The following is an 18,893-nucleotide window of genomic DNA, read 5'->3' as shown; positions in this document are numbered from 1 at the left end:
AAACCCAAGGCAAAAGGAAAGCAGGGAGAGGCCTCAAAGCCCAAGAAACACAACAGAAGCTCAATATAGAAAGTGTATAAATAGGATAGAATTTAAGTTAGAAAGGACCTTTACCTTCACTTTCAGCTAGTTTTCAGATCTTTGTAATTGAATTCAGAGCTATGACTCACTAAACCCCCTTTCATTGGGTTAGGGAGCTCTATTGTAATTCAATGAATCAATAATAGTTTATCTTCTTCTTCAATCTTTTCTCTTGAATTTTGTTAGAAAGCTTCTCGATCTAATTCCATTGGGTAGTTGTCTTGGGAAAGAAACTACCCATAATTGGAATCCTTCGGAACCTTGGGAAAGGAATGGAGGATTCATGCTAGAGAAGCTTTCTCACAGTGAATTGGATTGGGGTTTGGATGGATATTGTGACATGTAATCCTACCAAATTGTGGTTCATGAAACTGTGTGGTATAATCAGTGATCGAGCATCATCTCTTCTTATGAACATTTAAACCAAGGGATTGGGAATTTGTTCATTTTTAGAGAGAATTGGTGAGCCAAGGGATTGGGATCCAATCATATAAGATTGCCAAGCAAAATTCAATGAACGCATTGCTTGAGGAAGAGATAAACATGTTTTGATTCGGAGATCTCAATATCTCCTATAACCCAATGAATTCCCCAATTCTGATTTACATCTTCTCTTTACATTCTGCAACTCAATTCATGCAATCACCCCCATTCCCTTTTAATTTCAGCAATTTAGTTTCTGCTCTTTAATTCATGCAATTTAAGATTCCGCCATTTCAATTTCTTGTCATTTACTTTTCCCGCCAATTTTACATTCCGCAATTCTCATCTCAATCTTGATTCCGCTCAACTAGAACACACTTCTAATCCGAATTGCTCACTCAACCAATCCTTGTGGGATTCGACCTCACTCTATTGTGAGTTTTTACTTGATGATAACCGGTGCACTTGTCGGAAGGAATTTTGCCGATCGTGCAATTTCCTAAATCGTAGCATAACTAGTTTATGCGCATCAGCTCGCTTTAGCTAAGCTATTCAATATAGCGTCGTTTAAAGAACAAGTGTAAGCACGACGTAAAAAAAAAAAAAAAGGTGCTACACGAGAACTTCCCAGGAGGTCACCCATGCTAGTACTACTCTCACCCAAGCACGCTTAACTGCGGAATTCTGATGGGATCCGGTGCATTAGTGCTGGTATGATCGTACCTGTTAAAGTATGCGCACAGAATTATCATAAGCATGTCTCGCGACGTAGGGTAAGTCGAGCTGCGAATCCCTGCGGTGCTTGTGCGAGCTTGCCGAAAATCAGGTCATTGAGGCTCGCTTTATCTAAACTATTCAAGATAGCGTCGTTTAAAGAACGAGGGTAAGCACTATGTAAAAAAAACAAAAAAACAAAAAAAAGAGGTGCAACATGAGGACTTCCCAAGAGGTCACCCATCCTAGTACTACTCTCGTCCTAGTACTACTCTCGCCCAAGCACGCTTAACGGCGGAGTTCTAATGGGATCCGGTGCATTAGTGCTGGTATGATCGTACCTGTTAACGTATGCGCACACAATTATCATAAGCATGTCTCGCGACGTAGGGTAAGTCGAGCTGCGAAGCCCCGCGGGGCCCGTGTGAGCTTGCCGAAAATCAGGTCATTGAGGTTCGCTTTAGCGAAACTATTCAAGTTAGCGTCGTTTAAAGAACGAGGGTAAGCACGACGTAAAAAAAAAAGAGGTGCAACACGAAGACTTCCCAGCAGGTCACCCATCCTAGAACTACTCTCGCCCAAGCACGCTTTACTGCGAAGTTCTGATGGGATCCGGTGCATTAGTGCTCATATGATCGCAACTGTTAAAGTATGCGCACACAATTATGATAAGCATGTCTCGCGACGTAGGGTAAGTCGAGCTGCGAATCCCTACGGGGCCCGTGCAAGCTTGCTGAAAATCAGGTCATTGTGGCTCGCTTTAGCTAAGCTATTCATTATAGCGTCGTTTAAAGAACAAGGGTAAGCACGACGTAAAAAAAAGTGCTACACGAGGACTTCCAAGGAGGTCACCCATCCTAGTACTACTCTCGTCCAAGTACGCTTAACTGCGAAATTCTGATGGGATCCGGTGCGTTAGTGCTGGTATGATCGTACCTATTAATGTAGGCGCACACAATTATCATAAGCATGTCTCGCGACGTAGGGTAAGTCGAGCTGCGAAGCCCCGCGGGGCCCGTGTGAGCTTGCCGAAATTCAGGTCATTGAGGTTCGCTTTAGGGAAACTATTCAACTTAGCGTCGTTTAAAGAACGAGGGTAAGCACGACGTAAAAAAAAAAGAGGTGCAACACGAGGACTTCCCAGGAGGTCACCCATCCTTGTACTACTCTCGCCCAAGCACGCTTTACTGCGAAGTTCTGATGGGATCCAGTGCATTAGTGCTGGTATGATCGCACCTGTTAAGGTTTGCGCACTCAATTATCATAAGCATGTCTCGCGACGTAGGGTATGTCGAGCTGCGAAGCCCTACGGGACCCGTGCGAGCTTGCCGAAAATCAGGTCATTGTGGCTCACTTTAGCCAAACTATTCAAGATAGCGTCGTTTAAAGAACGAGGGTAAGCACGACGTAAAAAAAAAGAGGTGCAACACGAGGACTTTCCAGGAGGTTACCCATCCTAGTACTACTCTCGTCCAAGCACGCTTAATTGCGGAATTCTGATGGGATCCGGTGCATTAGTGCTGGTATGATCGTACCTATTAAAGTATGCGTACACAATTATCATAAGCATGTCTCGCGACGTAGGGTAAGTCGAGCTACGAATCCCTGCGGGGCCCGTGCGAGCTTGCCGAAAATCAGGTCATTGAGGCTCACTTTTGCCAAACTATTGAAGATAGCGTCGTTTAAAGAACGAGGGTAAGCACGACGTAAAAAAAAAAAAAAAGAGGTACAACATGAGGACTTCCCAGGAGGCCACCCATCCTAGTACTACTCTCGTCCTAGTACTACTCTCGCCCAAGCACACTTAACTACAGAGTTCTGATGGGATTCGGTGCATTAGTGCTGGTATGATCGCACCTATTAAAGTATGCGCACACAATTATCATAAGCATGTCTCGCGACGTAGGGTAAGTCGAGCTGCGAAGCCCTGCGGGCCTCGTGTTAGCTTGCCGAAAATCAGATCATTGAGGTTCGCTTTAGCAAAAATATTCAAGTTAGCGTCGTTTAAAGAACGAGGGTAAGCACGACGTAAAAAAAAATGAGGTGCAACACGAGAACTTCCCAGGAGGTCACCCATCCTAGTGCTACTCTCGTCCTAGTACTACTCTCGCCCAAGCACGCTTAACTGCGGAGTTCTGATGGGATCCGGTGCATTGGTGCTGGTATGATCGCATCTATTAAAGTATGCGCACAAAATTATCATAAGCATGTCTCGTGACGTAGGGTAAGTCGAGCTGCAAAGCCCCGCGGGGCCCGTGTGAGCTTGCCGAAAATCAGGTCATTGAGGTTCGCTTTAGCGAAACTATTCAAGTTAGCGTCGTTTAAAGAACGAGGGTAAGCACGACGTAAAAAAAAAAAGAGGTGCAACACGAGGACTTCCCAGGAGGTCACCCATCCTTGTACTACTCTCGCCCAAGCACGCTTTACTGCGAAGTTCTGATGGGATCCAGTGCATTAGTGCTGGTATGATCGCACCTGTTAAAGTTTGCGCACTCAATTATCATAACCATGTCTCGCGACGTAGGGTAAGTCGAGCTGCGAAGCCCTACGGGGCCCGTGCGAGCTTGCCGAAAATCAGGTCATTGTGGCTCACTTTAGCCAAACTATTCAAGATAGCGTCGTTTAAAGAACGAGGGTAAGCACGACGTAAAAAAAAAAGAGGTGCAACACGAGGACTTCCCAGGAGGTTATCCATCCTAGTACTACTCTCGTCCAAGCACGCTTAACTGCGGAATTCTGATGGGATCCGGTGCATTAGTGCTGGTATGATCGTACCTGTTAAAGTATGCGCACACAATTATCATAAGCATGTCTCGCGACGTAGGGTAAGTCGAGCTACGAATCCCTGCGGGGCCCGTGCGAGTTTGCCGAAAATCAGGTCATTGAGGCTCGCTTTAGCCAAACTATTCAAGATAGCGTCGTTTAAAGAACGAGGGTAAGCACGACGTAAAAAAAAAAAGAGGTACAACATGAGGACTTCCCAGGAGGCCACCCATCCTAGTACTACTCTCGTCGTAGTACTACTCTCGCCTAAGCACGCTTAACTACGGAGTTCTGATGGGATCCGGTGCATTAGTGCTGGTAAGATCGCACCTATTAAAGTATGCGCACACAATTATCATAAGCATGTCTCGCGACGTAGGGTAAGTCGAGCTGCGAAGCCCTGCGGGCCTCGTGTTAGCTTGCCGAAAATCAGATCATTGAGGTTCGCTTTAGCAAAAATATTCAAGTTAGCGTCGTTTAAAGAACGAGGGTAAGCACGACGTAAAAAAAAAAAAAAAAAAAGAGGTGCAACACGAGAACTTCCCAGGAGGTCACCCATCCTAGTGCTACTCTCGTCCTAGTACTACTCTCGCCCAAGCACGCTTAACTGCGGAGTTCTGATGGGATCCGGTGCATTGGTGCTGGTATGATCGCACCTATTAAAGTATGCGCCTAAATTATCATAAGCATGTCTCGTGACGTAGGGTAAGTCGAGCTGCGAAGTCCCGCGGGGCCCGTGTGAGCTTGCCGAAAATCAGGTCATTGAGGTTCGCTTTAGCGAAACTATTCAAGTTAGCGTCGTTTAAAGAACGAGGGTATGCACGACGTAAAAAAAAAAGAGGTGCAACACGAGGACTTCCTAGGAGGTCACCCATCCTACTACTACTCTCGCCCAAGCACGCTTAACTGCGAAGTTCTGATGGGATCCGGTGCATTAGTGCTGGTATGATTGCACCTGTTAAAGTATGCGCACACAATTATCATAAGCATGTCTCACGACGTAGGGTAAGTCGAGCTGCGAATCCCTACGGGGCCCGTGCGAGCTTGCCGAAAATCAGGTCATTGTGGCTCGCTTTAGCTAAGCTATTCAATATAGCGTCATTTAAAGAACAAGGGTAAGCATGACGTTAAAAAAAAATGTGCTACACGAGGACTTTCCAGGAGGTCACCCATCCTAGTACTACTCTCGTCCAAGCACGCTTAACTGCGGAATTCTGATGGGATCCGGTGCATTAGTGCTGGTATGATCGTACCTCTTAAAGTATGTGCACACAATTATCATAAGCGTGTCTCGCAACGTAGGGTAAGTCGAGCTGCGAATCCCTGCGGGGCCCGTGCGAGCTTGCCGAAAATCAGGTCATTGAGGCTCGCTTTAGCTAAACTATTCAAGATAGCGTTGTTTAAAGAACGAGGGTAAGCACGACATAAAAAAAAAGAGGTGGAACACGAAGACTTCCCAGGAGGTCACCCATCCTAGTAAAACTCTCGTTATACGTGCAGATAATTATCATAAGCATGTCTCGCGACGTAGGGTAAGTCGAGCTGCGAATCCCTGTGGGGCCCGTGCGAGCTTGCCTAAAATCAGGTCATTGAGGCTCGCTTTATCTAAACTATTCAAGATAGCGTTGTTTAAAGAACGAGGGTAAGCACGGCATAAAAAAAAAAGGGTGCAACACGAAGACTTCCCAGGAGGTCACCCATCCTAGTAAAACTCTCGTTATACGCGCAGATAATTATCATAAGCATGTCTCGCGACGTAGGGTAAGTCGAGCTGCGAATCCCTGTGGGGCTCGTGCGAGCTTGCCTAAAATCAGGTCATTGAGGCTCGCTTTAGCTAAACTATTCAAGATAGCGTCGTTTAAAAAACGAGGGTAAGCACGACGTAAAAAAAAATTAAAAAAATAAAAAAAGAGGTGCAACACGAGGACTTCCCAGGAGGTCACCCATCCTAGTACTACTCTCTCCCAAGCACGCTTAACTGCGGAATTCTGATGGGATCCGGTGCATTAGTGCTGGTATGATCGCACCTATTAAAATACGCGCACTCAATTATCATAAGCATGTCTCGCGACGTAGGGTAAGTCGAGCTGTGAATCCCTGTGGGGCCCGTGCGAGCTTGCCTAAAATCAGGTCATTGAGGCTCGCTTTAGCTAAACTATTCAAGATAGCGTCGTTTAAAGAACGAGGGTAAGCACGACGTAAAAAAAAAAAAAAAGAGGTGCAACACGAGGACTTCCCAGGAGATCACCCATCCTAGTACTACTCTCGCCCAAGCACGCTTAATTACAGAGTTCTGATGGGATCCGGTGCATTAGTGTTGGTATGATCGCACCTATTAAAATATGCGCACGTAATTATCATAAGCACGTCTCCCGACGTAGGGTAAGTCGAGCTGCGAATCCCTGCAGGGCCCGTGCGAGCTTGCCTAAAATCAGGTCATTGAGACTCGCTTTAGCTAAACTATTCAAGATAGCGTCGTTTAAAGAACGAGGGTAAACACGACGTAAAAAAAAAAAGAGGTGCAACACAAGGACTTCGCAGGAGGTCACCCATCCTAGTACTACTCTCGCCCAAGCACGCTTAACTGCGTAGTTCTGATGGGATCCGGTGCATTAGTCCTGGTATGATCGCACCTATTAAAATATGCGCACATAATTATCATAAGCATGTCTCGCGACGTAGGGTAAGTCGAGCTGCGAATCCTTGCAGGGCCCATGCGAGCTTGCCTAAAATCAGGTCATTGAGGCTCGCTTTAGTAAACTATTCAAGATAGCGTCGTTTAAAGAACGAGGGTAAGCACGACGTAAAAAAAAAAGTGGTGCAACACGAGGACTTCCCAAGAGGTCACCCATCCTAGTACTACTCTCTCCCAAGCACGCTTAACTGCGGAGTTCTGATGGGATCCGTTGCATTAGTGCTGGTATGATCGCACCTATTAAAATACGTGCACACAATTATCATAAGCATGTCTCGCGACGTAGGGTAAGTCGAGCTGCGAATCTCTGTGGGGCCCGTGCGAGCTTTCCTAAAATCAGGTCATTGTGGCTCGCTTTAGCTAAACTATTCAAGATAGCGTCGTTTAAAGAACGAGGGTAAGCACGACGTAAAATAAAAAAAAAAAGAGGTGCAACACGAGGACTTCCCAGGATGTCACCCATCCTGGTACTACTCTCGCCCAAGCACGCTTAACTGCGGAGTTCTGATGGGATCCGGGGCATTATTGCTGGTATGATCGCACCTATTAAAATATGCGCACATAATTATCATAAGCATGTCTCGCGACGTAGGGTAAGTCGAGCTGCGAATCCCTGCAGGGCCCGTGCGAGCTTGCCTAAAATCAGGTCATTGAGGCTCGCTTTAGGTAAACTATTCAAGATAGCGTCGTTTAAAGAACGAGGGTAAGCACGACGTAAAAAAAAAAAAGTGGTGCAACATGAGGACTTACTAGGAGGTCACCCATCCTAGTACTATTCTCGCCCAAGCACCCTTAACTGCGGAGTTCTGATGGGATCCGGTGCATTACTACTGGTATGATCGCACCTATTAAAATATGCGCACATAATTATCCTAAGCATGTCTCGCGACGTAGGGTAAGTCGAGCTGCGAATTCTTGCAGGGCCCGTGCGAGCTTGCCTAAAATCAGGTCATTGAGGCTCCCTTTAGCTAAACTATTCAAGATAGCGTCGTTTAAAGAACGAGGGTAAGCACGACGTAAAATAAAAAAAAAAGAGGTGCAACACGAGGACTTCCCAGGAGGTCACCCATCCTAGTACTACTCTCGCCCAAGCACGCTTAACTGCAGAGTTCTGATGGGATCCGGTGCATTAGTGTTGGTATGATCGCACCTATTAAAATATGCGCACATAATTATCATAAGCACGTCTCGCGACGTAGGGTAAGTCGAGCTGCGAATCCCTGCAGGGCCCGTGCGAGCTTGCCTAAAATCAGGTCATTGAGACTTGCTTTAGCTAAACTATTCAAGATAGCGTCGTTTAAAGAACGAGGGTAAACACGACGTAAAAAAAAAAAGAGGTGCAGCACGAGGACTTCGCAGGAGGTCACCCATCCTAGTACTACTCTCGCCCAAGCACGCTTAACTGCGTAGTTCTGATGGGATCCGGTGCATTTGTCCTGGTATGATCGCACCTATTAAAATATGCGCACATAATTATCATAAGCATATCTCGCGACGTAGGGTAAGTCGAGTTGCGAATCCTTGCAGGGCTCGTGCGAGCTTGATTAAAATCAGGTCATTGAGGCTCGCTTTAGCTAAACTATTCAAGATAGCGTCGTTTAAAGAACGAGGGTAAGCAAGACGTAAAAAAAAAAAGAGGTGCAACACGAGGACTTCCCAGGAGGTCACCCATACTAGTACTAATCTCGCCCAAGCACGCTTAACTGCGGAGTTCTGATGGGATCCGGTGCATTAGTGCTGGTATGATCGCACCTATTAAAATACGCGCACTCAATTATCATAAGCATGTCTCGCGACGTAGGGTAAGTCGATTTGCGAATCCCTGTGGGGCCCGTGCGAGCTTGCCTAAAATCAGGTCATTGAGGCTCGCTTTAGCTAAACTATTCAAGATAGCATCGTCTAAAGAACGAAGGTAAGCACGACGTAAAATAAAAAAAAAAAAAGGGGCAACACGAGGACTTCCCAGGAGGTCACCCATCTTAGTACTACTCTCGCCCAAGCACGCTTAACTGCAGAGTTCTGATGGGATACGGTGCATTAGTTTTGGTATGATCGCACCTATTAAAATATGCGCACATAATTATCATAAGCACGTCTAACGATGTAGGGTAAGTCGAGCTGCGAATCCCTGCAGGGCCCGTGCGAGCTTGCCTAAAATCAGGTCATTGAGACTCGCTTTAGCTAAACTATTCAAGATAGCGTCGTTTAAAGAACGAGGGTAAACACTACGTAAAAAAAAAAGAGATGCAACACGAGGACTTCGCAGGAGGTCACCCATCCTAGTTCTACTCTCGCCCAAGCACGCTTAACTGCGTAGTTCTGATGGGATCCGGTGCATTAGTCCTGGTATGATCGCACCTATTAAAATATGCGCACATAATTATCATAAGCACGTCTCGCGATGTAGGGTAAGTCGAGCTGCGAATCCCTGCAGGGCCCGTGCGAGCTTGCCTAAAATCAGGTCATTGAGACTCGCTTTAGCTAAACTATTCAAGATAGCGTCGTTTAAAGAACGAGGGTAAACACTACGTAAAAAAAAAAGAGGTGCAACACGAGGACTTCGCAGGAGGTCACCCATCCTAGTACTATTCTCGCCCAAGCACGCTTAACTGCGTAGTTCTGATGGGATCCGGTGCATTAGTCCTGGTATGATCGCACCTATTAAAATATGCGCACATAATTATCATAAGCATGTCTCGCGACGTAGCGTAAGTCGAGCTGCGAATCCTTGCAGGGCCCGTGCGAGCTTGCCTAAAATCAGGTCATTGAGGCTCGCTTTAGCTAAACTATTCAAGATAGCGTCGTTTAAAGAACGAGGGTAAGCACGACGTAAAAAAAAAAAGTGGTGCAACACGAGGACTTCCCAAGAGGTCACCCATCCTAGTACTACTCTCTCCCAAGCACGCTTAACTGCGGAGTTCTGATGGGATCCGTTGCATTAGTGCTGGTATGATCGCACCTATTAAAATACGCGCACACAATTATCATAAGCATGTCTCGCGACCTAGGGTAAGTCGAGCTGCGAATCCCTGTGGGGCCCGTGCATGCTTGCCTAAAATCAGGTCATTGTGGCTCGCTTTAGCTAAACTATTCAAGATAGCGTCGTTTAAAGGACGAGGGTAAGCACGACGTAAAATAAAAAAAAAGAGGTGCAACACGAGGACTTCCCAGGATGTCACCCATCCTGGTACTACTCTCGCCCAAGCACGCTTAACTGCGGAGTTCTGATGGGATCCGGTGCATTAGTGCTGGTATGATCGCACCTATTAAAATATGCGCACATAATTATCATAAGCATGTCTCGCGACGTAGGGTAAGTCGAGCTGCGAATCCCTGCAGGGCCCGTGCGACCTTCCCTAAAATCAGGTCATTGAGGCTCGCCTTAGCTAAACTATTCAAGATAGCGTCGTTTAAAGAACGAGGGTAAGCACGACGTAAAATAAAAAAAAAAGAGGTGCAACACCAGGACTTCGCAGTAGGTCACCAATCCTAGTACTACTCTCGCCCAAGCATGCTTAACTGCGTAGTTCTGATGGGATCCGGTGCATTAGTGCTGGTATGATCGCACCTATTAAAATATGCGCACATAATTATCATAAGCATGTCTCGCGACGTAGGGTAAGTCGAGCTGCGAATCCCTGCGGGCCCGTGCGACCTTCCCTAAAATCAGGTCATTGAGGCTCGCTTTAGCTAAACTATTCAAGATAGCGTCGTTTAAAGAACGAGGGTAAGCACGACGTAAAAAAAAAGTTGCTACAGGAGGACTTCCCAGGAGGTCACCCATCCTAGTACTACTCTCGCCCAAGCACGCTTAACTGTGGAATTCTGAGCGGATCCGTTGCATTAGTGCTACTATGATCGTACCTGTTAAAGTATGCGCACACAATTATCATAAGCATGTCTTGCGACGTAGGGTAAGTCGAGCTGCGATTCCTGCAGGCCTCGTTCGAGCTTGCCGAAAATCAGGTCATTGAGGCTCGCTTTAGCTAAACTATTCAAGATAGCGTCGTTTAAAGAACGAGGGTAAGCACGATGTAAAAAAAACAAAAAAACAAAAAAAGAGGTGCAACATGAGGACTTCCCAGGAGGTCACCCATCCTAGTACTACTCTCGTCCTAGTACTACTCTCGCCCAAGCACGCTTAACTGCGGAGTTCTGATGGGATCCGGTGCATTAGGGCTGGTATGATCGCACCTATTAAAGTGAGCGCACACAATTATTATAAGCATGTCTCGCGACACAGGGTAAGTCGAGTTGCGAAGCCTTGCGGGGCCCGTATAAGCTTGCCAAAAATCAGGTCATTGAGGTTCGCTTTAGCAAAACTAATTAAGTTAACATCATTTGAAGAACAAGGGTAAGCACGACGTAAAAAAAAAAACAAAAACAAAAGGTGCAGCACGAGGACTTCCCAGGAGGTCACCCATCCTAGTACTACTCTCGCCCAAGCACGCTTAACTACGTAGTTCTGATGGGATCTGGTGCATTAGTGCTGGTATGATTGCAACTGTTAAAGTATGCGCACACAACTATCATAAGCATGTCTCGCGACGTAGGGTAAGTCGAGCTGTGAATCTCTACAAGGCCCGTGGGAGCTTGCCGAAAATCAGGTCATTGAGGCTCGCTTTAGCTAAACTATTCAATATAGCGTCGTTTAAAGAACAAGGGTAAGCACGACGTAAAACATAAAATAAAATAAAATAAAATAAAATAAAATAAAAAGAGTTGCAACACGAGGACTTCCCAGGAGGTCACCCATCCTAGTACTACTCTCACCCAAGCACGCTTAACTGCGAAGTTCTAATGGGATCCGGTGCATTAGTGCTGGTATGATCGCACCTGTTAAAGTATGCGCACACAATTATCATAAGCATGTCTCGCGATGTAGGGTAAGTCGAGCTGCGAATCCCTACGGGGTTCGTGCGAGCTTTCTGAAAATCAGGTCATTGAGGCTCGCTTTAGCTAAGCTATTCAATATAACGTCGTTTAAAGAACAAGGGTAAGCACGACGTAAAAAAAAAGTTGCTACAAGAAGACTTCATAGAAGGTCACCCATCCTAGTACTACTCTCGCCCAAGCACGCTTAACTGTGGAATTCTGAGGGGATCCGGTGCATTAGTGCTACTATGATCGTACCTGTTAAAGTATGCGCACACAATTATCATAAGCATGTCTCGCGACGTAGGGTAAGTCGAGCTGCGAATCTTGCGGGGCCCGTGCGAGCTTGCCGAAAATCAGGTCATTGAGGCTCGCTTTAGCTAAACTATTCAAGATAGCGTCGTTTAAAGAACGAGGGTAAGCACGATGTAAAAAAAAAAAACAAAAAAAAAGAGGTGCAACATGAGGACTTCCCAGGAGGTCACCCATCCTAGTACCACTCTCGTCCTAGTACTACTCTCGCCCAAGCACGCTTAACTGCGGAGTTCTGATGGGATCCGGTGCATTAGTGCTGGTATGATCGCACCTATTAAAGTAAGCGCACACAATTATCATAAGCATGTCTCGCGACGTAGGGTAAGTCGAGCTGTGAATATCTACGGGGCCCGTGCGAGCTTGCCGAAAATCAGGTCATTGAGGCTCGCTTTAGCTAAGCTATTCAATATAGCGTCGTTTAAAGAACAAGTGTAAGCACGACGTAAAAGAAAAAGGTGCTACACGAGAACTTCCCAGGAGGTCACCCATCCTAGTACTACTCTCGCCCAAGCACGCTTAACTGCGGAATTCTGATGGGATCCGGTGCATTAGTGCTGGTATGATCGTACCTGTTAAAGTATGCGCACACAATTATCATAAGCATTTCTCGCGACGTAGGGTGAGTCGAGCTACGAATCCCTGCGGTGCCCGTGCGAGCTTGCCGAAAATCAGGTCATTGAGGCTCGCTTTATCTAAACTATTTAAGATAGCATCGTTTAAAGAATGAGGGTATGCACTATGTAAAAAAAAACAAAAAAACAAAAAAAAAGAGGTGCAACAAGAGGACTTCCCAAGAGGTCACCCATCCAAGTGCTACTCTCGTCCTAGTACTACTCTCGCCCAAGCACGCTTAACTGCGGAGTTCTGATGGGATCCGGTGCATTAGTGCTGGTATGATCGCACCTATTAAAGTATGCGCACGCAATTATCATAAGCATGTCTCGCGACATAGGGTAAGTCGAGCTGCGAAGCACTGCGGGGCCCGTTTGAGCTTGCCGAAAATTAGGTCGTTGAGATTCGCTTTAGCGAAACTTTTCAAGTTAGCGTCGTTTAAAGAACGAGGGTAAGCACGACGGAAAAAAAACAAAAAAAAGGTGCAACACGAGGACTTCCCAGGAGGACACCTATTCTAGTACTACTCTCGCCCAAGCACGCTTAACTGCGAAGTTCTGATGGGATCCGGTGCAATAGTGCTGGTATGATCGCAACTGTCAAAGTATGCGCACACAATTATCATAAGCATGTCTCGCGACGTAGGGTAAGTCGAGCTGTGAATCCCTACGGGGCCCGTGCTAGCTTGCCGAAAATCAGGTCATTGAGGCTCGCTTTAGCTAATCTGTTCAATATAGCGTCCAAAGAACAAGGGTAAGCACGACGTAAAAAATAAAATAAAATAAAATAAAATAAAAAGAGGTGCAATACGAGGACTTCCCAGGAGGTCACCCATCCTAGTACTACTCTCGCCCAAGCATGCTTAACTGCGAAGTTCTGATGGGATCCGGTGCATTAGTGCTGGTATGATCGCACTTGTTAAAGTATGTGCACACAATTATCATAAGCATGTCTCGCGACGTAGGTTAAGTCGCGCTGCGAATCCTGCAGGGCCTGTGGGAGCTTGCCGAAAATCAGGTCATTGAGGCTCGCTTTAGCTAAACTATTCAAGATAGCGTCGTCTAAAGAACGAGGGTAAACACGATGTAAAAAAAACAAAAAAAACAAAAAAAAAGAGGTGCAACATGAGGACTTCCCAGGAGGTCACCCATCCTAGTACTTCTCTCGTCCTGGTACTACTCTCGCCCAAGCACGCTTAACTGCGGAGTTTTGATGGGATCTGGTGCATTAGTGCTAGTATGATCGTACCTGCTAAATTATGCGCACACAATTGTCATAAGCATGTCTCACAACGTAGGGTAAGTCGAGCTGCGAATCCCTGCGGTGCCCGGGCGAGCTTGCCGAAAATCAGGTCATTGAGGCTCGCTTTAGCTAAACTGTTCAATATAGCGTCCAAAGAACAAGGGTAAGCACGACGTAAAAAATAAAATAAAATAAAATAAAACAAAAAGAGGTGCAACACGAGGACTTCCCAGGAGGTCACCCATCCTAGTACTACTCTCGCCCAAGCACGCTTAACTACGAAGTTCTGATGGGATCCGGTGCAGTAGTGCTGGTATGATCGCACATGTTAAGGTGTGCAAACACAATTATCATAAGCATGTCTCGCGACGTAGGGTAAGTCGAGCTGCGAATCCCTGCGGTGCCCGTGCGAGCTTGCTGAAAATCAGGTCATTGAGGCTCGCTTTGGCTAAACTATTCAAGATAGCGTCGTTTAAAGAAAGAGGGTAAGCACGACGTAAAAAAAAAGAAAAAAAAATAGGTGCAACACGAGGACTTCCCAGGAGGTCACCCATCCTAGTACTACTCTCGTCCTAGAACTACTCTCGCCCAAGCACGCTTAACTGCGGAGTTCTGATGGGATCCGGTGCATTGGTGTTGGTATGATCGCACTTATTAAAGTATGCACACACAATTATCATAAGCATGTCTCGAGACGTAGGGTAAGTCGATCTGCGAATCCCTGCGGGGCCCGTGCGAGCTTGCCGAAAATCAGGTCATTGAGGCTCGCTTTAGCTAAACTATTCAAGATGTCGTCGTTTAAAGAACGAGGGTAAGCACGATGTAAAAAAAAAAGAAAAAAAAAAGAGTTGCAACACGAGAACTTCCCAGGAGGTCACCCATCCTAGTACTACTCTCGTCCTAGTACTACTCTCGCCCAAGCACGCTTAACTGCGAAGTTCTGACGGGATCTGGTGCATTGGTGCTGGTATGATCGCACCTATTAAAGTATGCGCACACAATTATCCTAAGCATGTCTCGCGACGTAGGGTAAGTCGAGCTGCGAATCCCTAGGGGGCCCGTGCGAGCTTACCGAAAATCAGGTCATTGTGGCTTGCTTTAGCTAAGCTATTCAAAATAGTGTCATTCAAAGAACAAGGGTAAGCACGACGTAAAAAAAAAAGTGCTACACGAGGACTTCCTAGTACGTCACCCATCCTAGTACTACTCTCGTCCAAGCACGCTTAACTGCGAAGTTCTGATGGGATCCGGTGCATTAGTGCTGGTATGATCGCAACTGTCAAAGTATGCGCACACAATTATCATAAGCATGTCTCGCGACGTAGGGTAAGTCGAGCTGTGAATCCCTACGGGGCCCGTGCTAGCTTGCCGAAAATCAGGTCATTGAGGCTCGCTTTAGCTAATCTGTTCAATATAGCGTCCAAAGAACAAGGGTAAGCACGACGTAAAAAATAAAATAAAATAAAATAAAATAAAAAGAGGTGCAATACGAGGACTTCCCAGGAGGTCACCCATCCTAGTACTACTCTCGCCCAAGCATGCTTAACTGCGAAGTTCTGATGGGATCCGGTGCATTAGTGCTGGTATGATCGCACTTGTTAAAGTATGTGCACACAATTATCATAAGCATGTCTCGCGACGTAGGTTAAGTCGCGCTGCGAATCCTGCAGGGCCTGTGGGAGCTTGCCGAAAATCAGGTCATTGAGGCTCGCTTTAGCTAAACTATTCAAGATAGCGTCGTCTAAAGAACGAGGGTAAACACGATGTAAAAAAAACAAAAAAAACAAAAAAAAAGAGGTGCAACATGAGGACTTCCCAGGAGGTCACCCATCCTAGTACTTCTCTCGTCCTGGTACTACTCTCGCCCAAGCACGCTTAACTGCGGAGTTTTGATGGGATCTGGTGCATTAGTGCTAGTATGATCGTACCTGCTAAATTATGCGCACACAATTGTCATAAGCATGTCTCACAACGTAGGGTAAGTCGAGCTGCGAATCCCTGCGGTGCCCGGGCGAGCTTGCCGAAAATCAGGTCATTGAGGCTCGCTTTAGCTAAACTGTTCAATATAGCGTCCAAAGAACAAGGGTAAGCACGACGTAAAAAATAAAATAAAATAAAATAAAACAAAAAGAGGTGCAACACGAGGACTTCCCAGGAGGTCACCCATCCTAGTACTACTCTCGCCCAAGCACGCTTAACTACGAAGTTCTGATGGGATCCGGTGCAGTAGTGCTGGTATGATCGCACATGTTAAGGTGTGCAAACACAATTATCATAAGCATGTCTCGCGACGTAGGGTAAGTCGAGCTGCGAATCCCTGCGGTGCCCGTGCGAGCTTGCTGAAAATCAGGTCATTGAGGCTCGCTTTGGCTAAACTATTCAAGATAGCGTCGTTTAAAGAAAGAGGGTAAGCACGACGTAAAAAAAAAGAAAAAAAAATAGGTGCAACACGAGGACTTCCCAGGAGGTCACCCATCCTAGTACTACTCTCGTCCTAGAACTACTCTCGCCCAAGCACGCTTAACTGCGGAGTTCTGATGGGATCCGGTGCATTGGTGTTGGTATGATCGCACTTATTAAAGTATGCACACACAATTATCATAAGCATGTCTCGAGACGTAGGGTAAGTCGATCTGCGAATCCCTGCGGGGCCCGTGCGAGCTTGCCGAAAATCAGGTCATTGAGGCTCGCTTTAGCTAAACTATTCAAGATGTCGTCGTTTAAAGAACGAGGGTAAGCACGATGTAAAAAAAAAAGAAAAAAAAAAGAGTTGCAACACGAGAACTTCCCAGGAGGTCACCCATCCTAGTACTACTCTCGTCCTAGTACTACTCTCGCCCAAGCACGCTTAACTGCGAAGTTCTGACGGGATCTGGTGCATTGGTGCTGGTATGATCGCACCTATTAAAGTATGCGCACACAATTATCCTAAGCATGTCTCGCGACGTAGGGTAAGTCGAGCTGCGAATCCCTAGGGGGCCCGTGCGAGCTTACCGAAAATCAGGTCATTGTGGCTTGCTTTAGCTAAGCTATTCAAAATAGTGTCATTCAAAGAACAAGGGTAAGCACGACGTAAAAAAAAAAGTGCTACACGAGGACTTCCTAGTACGTCACCCATCCTAGTACTACTCTCGTCCAAGCACGCTTAACTGCGAAGTTCTGATGGGATCCGGTGCATTAGTGCTGGTATGATCGCACCTGTTAAAGTATGCGCACACAATTATCATAAGCATGTCTCGCGACGTAGGGTAAGTCGAGCTGCGAATCCCTACAGGGCCCGTGCGAGCTTGCCGAAAATCAGGTCATTGTGGCTTGCTTTAGCTAAGCTATTCAAAATAGTGTCGTTCAAAGAACAAGGGTAAGCACGACGTAAAAAAAAAAGTGCTACACGAGGACTTCCTAGTACGTCACCCATCCTAGTACTACTCTCGTCCAAGCACGCTTAACTGCGAAGTTCTGATGGGATCCGGTGCATTAGTGCTGGTATGATCGCACCTGTTAAAGTATGCGCACACAATTATCATAAGCATGTCTCGCGACGTAGGGTAAGTCGAGCTGCGAATCCCTACAGGGCCCGTGCGAGCTTGCCGAAAATCAGGTCATTGTGGCTCGCTTTAGCTAAGCTATTCAGAATAGCGTCGTTTAAAGAACAAGGGTAAGCACGACGTAAAAAAAAAGTGCTACACGAGGACTTCCCAGTACGTCACCCATCCTAGTACTACTCTCGTCCAAGCACGCTTAACTACGGAATTCTGATGGGATCCTGTGCATTAGTGCTGGTATGATCGCACCTATTAAAGTATGCACAGACAATTATCATAAGCATGTATCGCGACGTAGGGTAAGTCGAGCTGCGAAGCCCTGCGGGGCCCGTGTGAGCTTGCCGAAAATCAGATCATTGAGGTTCGCTTTAGCGAAACTATTCAAGTTAGCTTCGTTTAAAGAACGAGGGTAAGCACGACGTAAAAAAAAAAAGAAAAAAAAAAGAGGTGCAACACGAGAACTTCCCAGGAGGTCACCCATCCTAGTACTACTCTCATCCTAGTACTACTCTCGCCCAAGCACACTTAACTGCGGAGTTCTGATGGGATCCGGTGCATTGGTGCTGGTATCATCGCACCTATTAAGGTATGCGCACACAATTATCATAAGCATGTCTCGCGACGTAGGGTAAGTCGAGCTGCGAATCCCTGCAGGGCCCGTGCGAGCTTGCCGAAAATCAGGTCATTGAGGCTCGCTTTAGCTAAACTATTCAAGATAGCGTCGTTTAAAGAACGAGGGTAAGCACGACGTAAAAAAAAAAAAGAAAAAAAAGAGGTGCAACATGAGAACTTCCCAGGAGGTCACCCATCCTGGTACTACTATCGTCCTAGTACTACTCTCGCCCAAGCACGCTTAACTGCGGAGTTCTGATGGGACCCAGTGCATTGGTGCTGGTATGATCGCACCTATTAAAGTATGCGCACACAATTATCATAAGCATGTCTCGCGACGTAGGGTAAGTCGAGCTGCGAATCCCTGCGGGGCCCGTGCGAGCTTGCCGAAAATCAGTCATTGAGGCTCGCTTTAGCTAAACTATTCAAGATAGCGTCGTTTAAAGAACGAGGGTAAGCACGACGTAAAAAAAAACAAAAAAAAAGAGGTGCAACATGAGGACTTCCCAGGAGGTCCCCCATCCTAGTACTACTCTCGGCCTAGTACTACTCTCGCCCAAGCACGCTTAACTGCGGAGTTCTGATGGGATCCGGTGCATTAGTGCTGGTATGATCGTACCTGTTAAAGTATGCGCACACAATTATCATAAGCATGTCTCGCGACGTAGGGTAAGTCGAGCTGCGAAGCCCCGCGGGGCCCGTGTGAGCTTGCCGAAAATCAGGTCATTGATGTTCGCTTTAGCGAAACTATTCAAGTTAGCGTCGTTTAAAGAACGAGGGTAAGCACAACGTAAAAAAAAAAGAAAAAAAAAGAGGTGCAACACGAGAACTTCCCAGGAGGTCACCCATCCTAGTACTACTTTCATCCTAGTACTACTCTCGCCCAAGCACGCTTAACTGCGGAGTTCTGATGGGATCCGGTGCATTGGTGCTGGTATGATCGCACTTATTAAAGTATGCCCACACAATTATCATAAGCATTTCTCGTGACGTAGGGTAAGTCGAGCTGCGAAGCCCCG

The 18,893-nt window shown here is 46.5% G+C and overlaps 13 non-coding genes and 38 pseudogenes across 13 annotated transcripts; all 51 read right to left on the bottom strand.

The window, feature by feature from the left end:
• Positions 1-1,110: 1,110 nt before the first annotated feature.
• Positions 1,111-1,229, bottom strand: LOC148556890 (5S ribosomal RNA; annotated as a pseudogene).
• Positions 1,230-1,425: 196 nt separating this feature from the next.
• On the bottom strand, positions 1,426-1,561 carry LOC148556889 (5S ribosomal RNA; annotated as a pseudogene).
• A 181-nt stretch (positions 1,562-1,742) lies between these two features.
• LOC148556888 (5S ribosomal RNA) lies at positions 1,743-1,861 on the bottom strand (annotated as a pseudogene).
• Positions 1,862-2,037: 176 nt separating this feature from the next.
• On the bottom strand, positions 2,038-2,156 carry LOC148556887 (5S ribosomal RNA; annotated as a pseudogene).
• A 181-nt stretch (positions 2,157-2,337) lies between these two features.
• LOC148556886 (5S ribosomal RNA) lies at positions 2,338-2,456 on the bottom strand. Its single transcript, XR_015891692.1, has one exon. It is a non-coding gene; the product is annotated as a 5S ribosomal RNA (ribosomal RNA).
• A 180-nt stretch (positions 2,457-2,636) lies between these two features.
• Positions 2,637-2,755, bottom strand: LOC148556885 (5S ribosomal RNA; annotated as a pseudogene).
• Positions 2,756-3,258: 503 nt separating this feature from the next.
• Positions 3,259-3,394, bottom strand: LOC148556884 (5S ribosomal RNA; annotated as a pseudogene).
• A 182-nt stretch (positions 3,395-3,576) lies between these two features.
• Positions 3,577-3,695, bottom strand: LOC148556883 (5S ribosomal RNA). The gene has a single exon (XR_015891691.1). It is a non-coding gene; the product is annotated as a 5S ribosomal RNA (ribosomal RNA).
• A 181-nt stretch (positions 3,696-3,876) lies between these two features.
• Positions 3,877-3,995, bottom strand: LOC148556882 (5S ribosomal RNA; annotated as a pseudogene).
• Positions 3,996-4,177: 182 nt separating this feature from the next.
• Positions 4,178-4,313, bottom strand: LOC148556881 (5S ribosomal RNA; annotated as a pseudogene).
• Positions 4,314-4,503: 190 nt separating this feature from the next.
• Positions 4,504-4,639, bottom strand: LOC148556880 (5S ribosomal RNA; annotated as a pseudogene).
• Positions 4,640-4,819: 180 nt separating this feature from the next.
• Positions 4,820-4,938, bottom strand: LOC148556879 (5S ribosomal RNA). Its single transcript, XR_015891304.1, has one exon. It is a non-coding gene; the product is annotated as a 5S ribosomal RNA (ribosomal RNA).
• Positions 4,939-5,117: 179 nt separating this feature from the next.
• LOC148556878 (5S ribosomal RNA) lies at positions 5,118-5,236 on the bottom strand (annotated as a pseudogene).
• Positions 5,237-5,891: 655 nt separating this feature from the next.
• LOC148556877 (5S ribosomal RNA) lies at positions 5,892-6,010 on the bottom strand. Its single transcript, XR_015891251.1, has one exon. It is a non-coding gene; the product is annotated as a 5S ribosomal RNA (ribosomal RNA).
• Positions 6,011-6,196: 186 nt separating this feature from the next.
• LOC148556876 (5S ribosomal RNA) lies at positions 6,197-6,315 on the bottom strand (annotated as a pseudogene).
• Positions 6,316-6,497: 182 nt separating this feature from the next.
• On the bottom strand, positions 6,498-6,616 carry LOC148556875 (5S ribosomal RNA; annotated as a pseudogene).
• Positions 6,617-6,796: 180 nt separating this feature from the next.
• Positions 6,797-6,915, bottom strand: LOC148556874 (5S ribosomal RNA; annotated as a pseudogene).
• A 187-nt stretch (positions 6,916-7,102) lies between these two features.
• On the bottom strand, positions 7,103-7,221 carry LOC148556873 (5S ribosomal RNA; annotated as a pseudogene).
• A 183-nt stretch (positions 7,222-7,404) lies between these two features.
• Positions 7,405-7,523, bottom strand: LOC148556872 (5S ribosomal RNA; annotated as a pseudogene).
• A 186-nt stretch (positions 7,524-7,709) lies between these two features.
• Positions 7,710-7,828, bottom strand: LOC148556871 (5S ribosomal RNA). The gene has a single exon (XR_015890615.1). It is a non-coding gene; the product is annotated as a 5S ribosomal RNA (ribosomal RNA).
• A 182-nt stretch (positions 7,829-8,010) lies between these two features.
• Positions 8,011-8,129, bottom strand: LOC148556870 (5S ribosomal RNA; annotated as a pseudogene).
• Positions 8,130-8,311: 182 nt separating this feature from the next.
• Positions 8,312-8,430, bottom strand: LOC148556869 (5S ribosomal RNA). The gene has a single exon (XR_015889493.1). It is a non-coding gene; the product is annotated as a 5S ribosomal RNA (ribosomal RNA).
• A 187-nt stretch (positions 8,431-8,617) lies between these two features.
• On the bottom strand, positions 8,618-8,736 carry LOC148556868 (5S ribosomal RNA; annotated as a pseudogene).
• Positions 8,737-8,917: 181 nt separating this feature from the next.
• LOC148556867 (5S ribosomal RNA) lies at positions 8,918-9,036 on the bottom strand (annotated as a pseudogene).
• A 181-nt stretch (positions 9,037-9,217) lies between these two features.
• Positions 9,218-9,336, bottom strand: LOC148556866 (5S ribosomal RNA; annotated as a pseudogene).
• Positions 9,337-9,518: 182 nt separating this feature from the next.
• Positions 9,519-9,637, bottom strand: LOC148556865 (5S ribosomal RNA; annotated as a pseudogene).
• A 185-nt stretch (positions 9,638-9,822) lies between these two features.
• LOC148556864 (5S ribosomal RNA) lies at positions 9,823-9,941 on the bottom strand. The gene has a single exon (XR_015890736.1). It is a non-coding gene; the product is annotated as a 5S ribosomal RNA (ribosomal RNA).
• Positions 9,942-10,127: 186 nt separating this feature from the next.
• On the bottom strand, positions 10,128-10,246 carry LOC148556863 (5S ribosomal RNA; annotated as a pseudogene).
• Positions 10,247-10,736: 490 nt separating this feature from the next.
• On the bottom strand, positions 10,737-10,872 carry LOC148556862 (5S ribosomal RNA; annotated as a pseudogene).
• A 191-nt stretch (positions 10,873-11,063) lies between these two features.
• Positions 11,064-11,182, bottom strand: LOC148556861 (5S ribosomal RNA; annotated as a pseudogene).
• Positions 11,183-11,395: 213 nt separating this feature from the next.
• LOC148556860 (5S ribosomal RNA) lies at positions 11,396-11,514 on the bottom strand. Its single transcript, XR_015891476.1, has one exon. It is a non-coding gene; the product is annotated as a 5S ribosomal RNA (ribosomal RNA).
• A 489-nt stretch (positions 11,515-12,003) lies between these two features.
• LOC148556859 (5S ribosomal RNA) lies at positions 12,004-12,139 on the bottom strand (annotated as a pseudogene).
• A 179-nt stretch (positions 12,140-12,318) lies between these two features.
• Positions 12,319-12,437, bottom strand: LOC148556858 (5S ribosomal RNA). The gene has a single exon (XR_015891732.1). It is a non-coding gene; the product is annotated as a 5S ribosomal RNA (ribosomal RNA).
• A 198-nt stretch (positions 12,438-12,635) lies between these two features.
• LOC148556857 (5S ribosomal RNA) lies at positions 12,636-12,771 on the bottom strand (annotated as a pseudogene).
• A 186-nt stretch (positions 12,772-12,957) lies between these two features.
• LOC148556856 (5S ribosomal RNA) lies at positions 12,958-13,076 on the bottom strand (annotated as a pseudogene).
• Positions 13,077-13,276: 200 nt separating this feature from the next.
• Positions 13,277-13,395, bottom strand: LOC148556855 (5S ribosomal RNA). Its single transcript, XR_015891269.1, has one exon. It is a non-coding gene; the product is annotated as a 5S ribosomal RNA (ribosomal RNA).
• A 533-nt stretch (positions 13,396-13,928) lies between these two features.
• On the bottom strand, positions 13,929-14,047 carry LOC148556854 (5S ribosomal RNA). The gene has a single exon (XR_015890973.1). It is a non-coding gene; the product is annotated as a 5S ribosomal RNA (ribosomal RNA).
• A 190-nt stretch (positions 14,048-14,237) lies between these two features.
• On the bottom strand, positions 14,238-14,373 carry LOC148556853 (5S ribosomal RNA; annotated as a pseudogene).
• A 192-nt stretch (positions 14,374-14,565) lies between these two features.
• Positions 14,566-14,701, bottom strand: LOC148556852 (5S ribosomal RNA; annotated as a pseudogene).
• A 178-nt stretch (positions 14,702-14,879) lies between these two features.
• Positions 14,880-14,998, bottom strand: LOC148556851 (5S ribosomal RNA; annotated as a pseudogene).
• A 200-nt stretch (positions 14,999-15,198) lies between these two features.
• On the bottom strand, positions 15,199-15,317 carry LOC148556850 (5S ribosomal RNA). The gene has a single exon (XR_015891268.1). It is a non-coding gene; the product is annotated as a 5S ribosomal RNA (ribosomal RNA).
• A 533-nt stretch (positions 15,318-15,850) lies between these two features.
• Positions 15,851-15,969, bottom strand: LOC148556849 (5S ribosomal RNA). The gene has a single exon (XR_015890972.1). It is a non-coding gene; the product is annotated as a 5S ribosomal RNA (ribosomal RNA).
• Positions 15,970-16,159: 190 nt separating this feature from the next.
• On the bottom strand, positions 16,160-16,295 carry LOC148556848 (5S ribosomal RNA; annotated as a pseudogene).
• Positions 16,296-16,487: 192 nt separating this feature from the next.
• On the bottom strand, positions 16,488-16,623 carry LOC148556847 (5S ribosomal RNA; annotated as a pseudogene).
• A 178-nt stretch (positions 16,624-16,801) lies between these two features.
• Positions 16,802-16,920, bottom strand: LOC148556846 (5S ribosomal RNA; annotated as a pseudogene).
• Positions 16,921-17,098: 178 nt separating this feature from the next.
• Positions 17,099-17,217, bottom strand: LOC148556845 (5S ribosomal RNA; annotated as a pseudogene).
• A 177-nt stretch (positions 17,218-17,394) lies between these two features.
• On the bottom strand, positions 17,395-17,513 carry LOC148556844 (5S ribosomal RNA; annotated as a pseudogene).
• A 193-nt stretch (positions 17,514-17,706) lies between these two features.
• Positions 17,707-17,842, bottom strand: LOC148556843 (5S ribosomal RNA; annotated as a pseudogene).
• Positions 17,843-18,034: 192 nt separating this feature from the next.
• LOC148556842 (5S ribosomal RNA) lies at positions 18,035-18,170 on the bottom strand (annotated as a pseudogene).
• A 189-nt stretch (positions 18,171-18,359) lies between these two features.
• LOC148556841 (5S ribosomal RNA) lies at positions 18,360-18,495 on the bottom strand (annotated as a pseudogene).
• A 191-nt stretch (positions 18,496-18,686) lies between these two features.
• Positions 18,687-18,822, bottom strand: LOC148556840 (5S ribosomal RNA; annotated as a pseudogene).
• Between the last annotated feature and the right edge of the window lie 71 nt (positions 18,823-18,893).

Source organism: Arachis ipaensis, chromosome B6 (genome assembly GCF_059453495.1).
Source record: "Arachis ipaensis isolate K30076 ecotype BB chromosome B6, ASM5945349v1, whole genome shotgun sequence".
NCBI classification, from domain to species: domain Eukaryota; kingdom Viridiplantae; phylum Streptophyta; class Magnoliopsida; order Fabales; family Fabaceae; genus Arachis; species Arachis ipaensis.
Note: the sequence above shows the minus strand (reverse complement) of the source record. Positions and strands in the feature narration are given on the sequence as shown.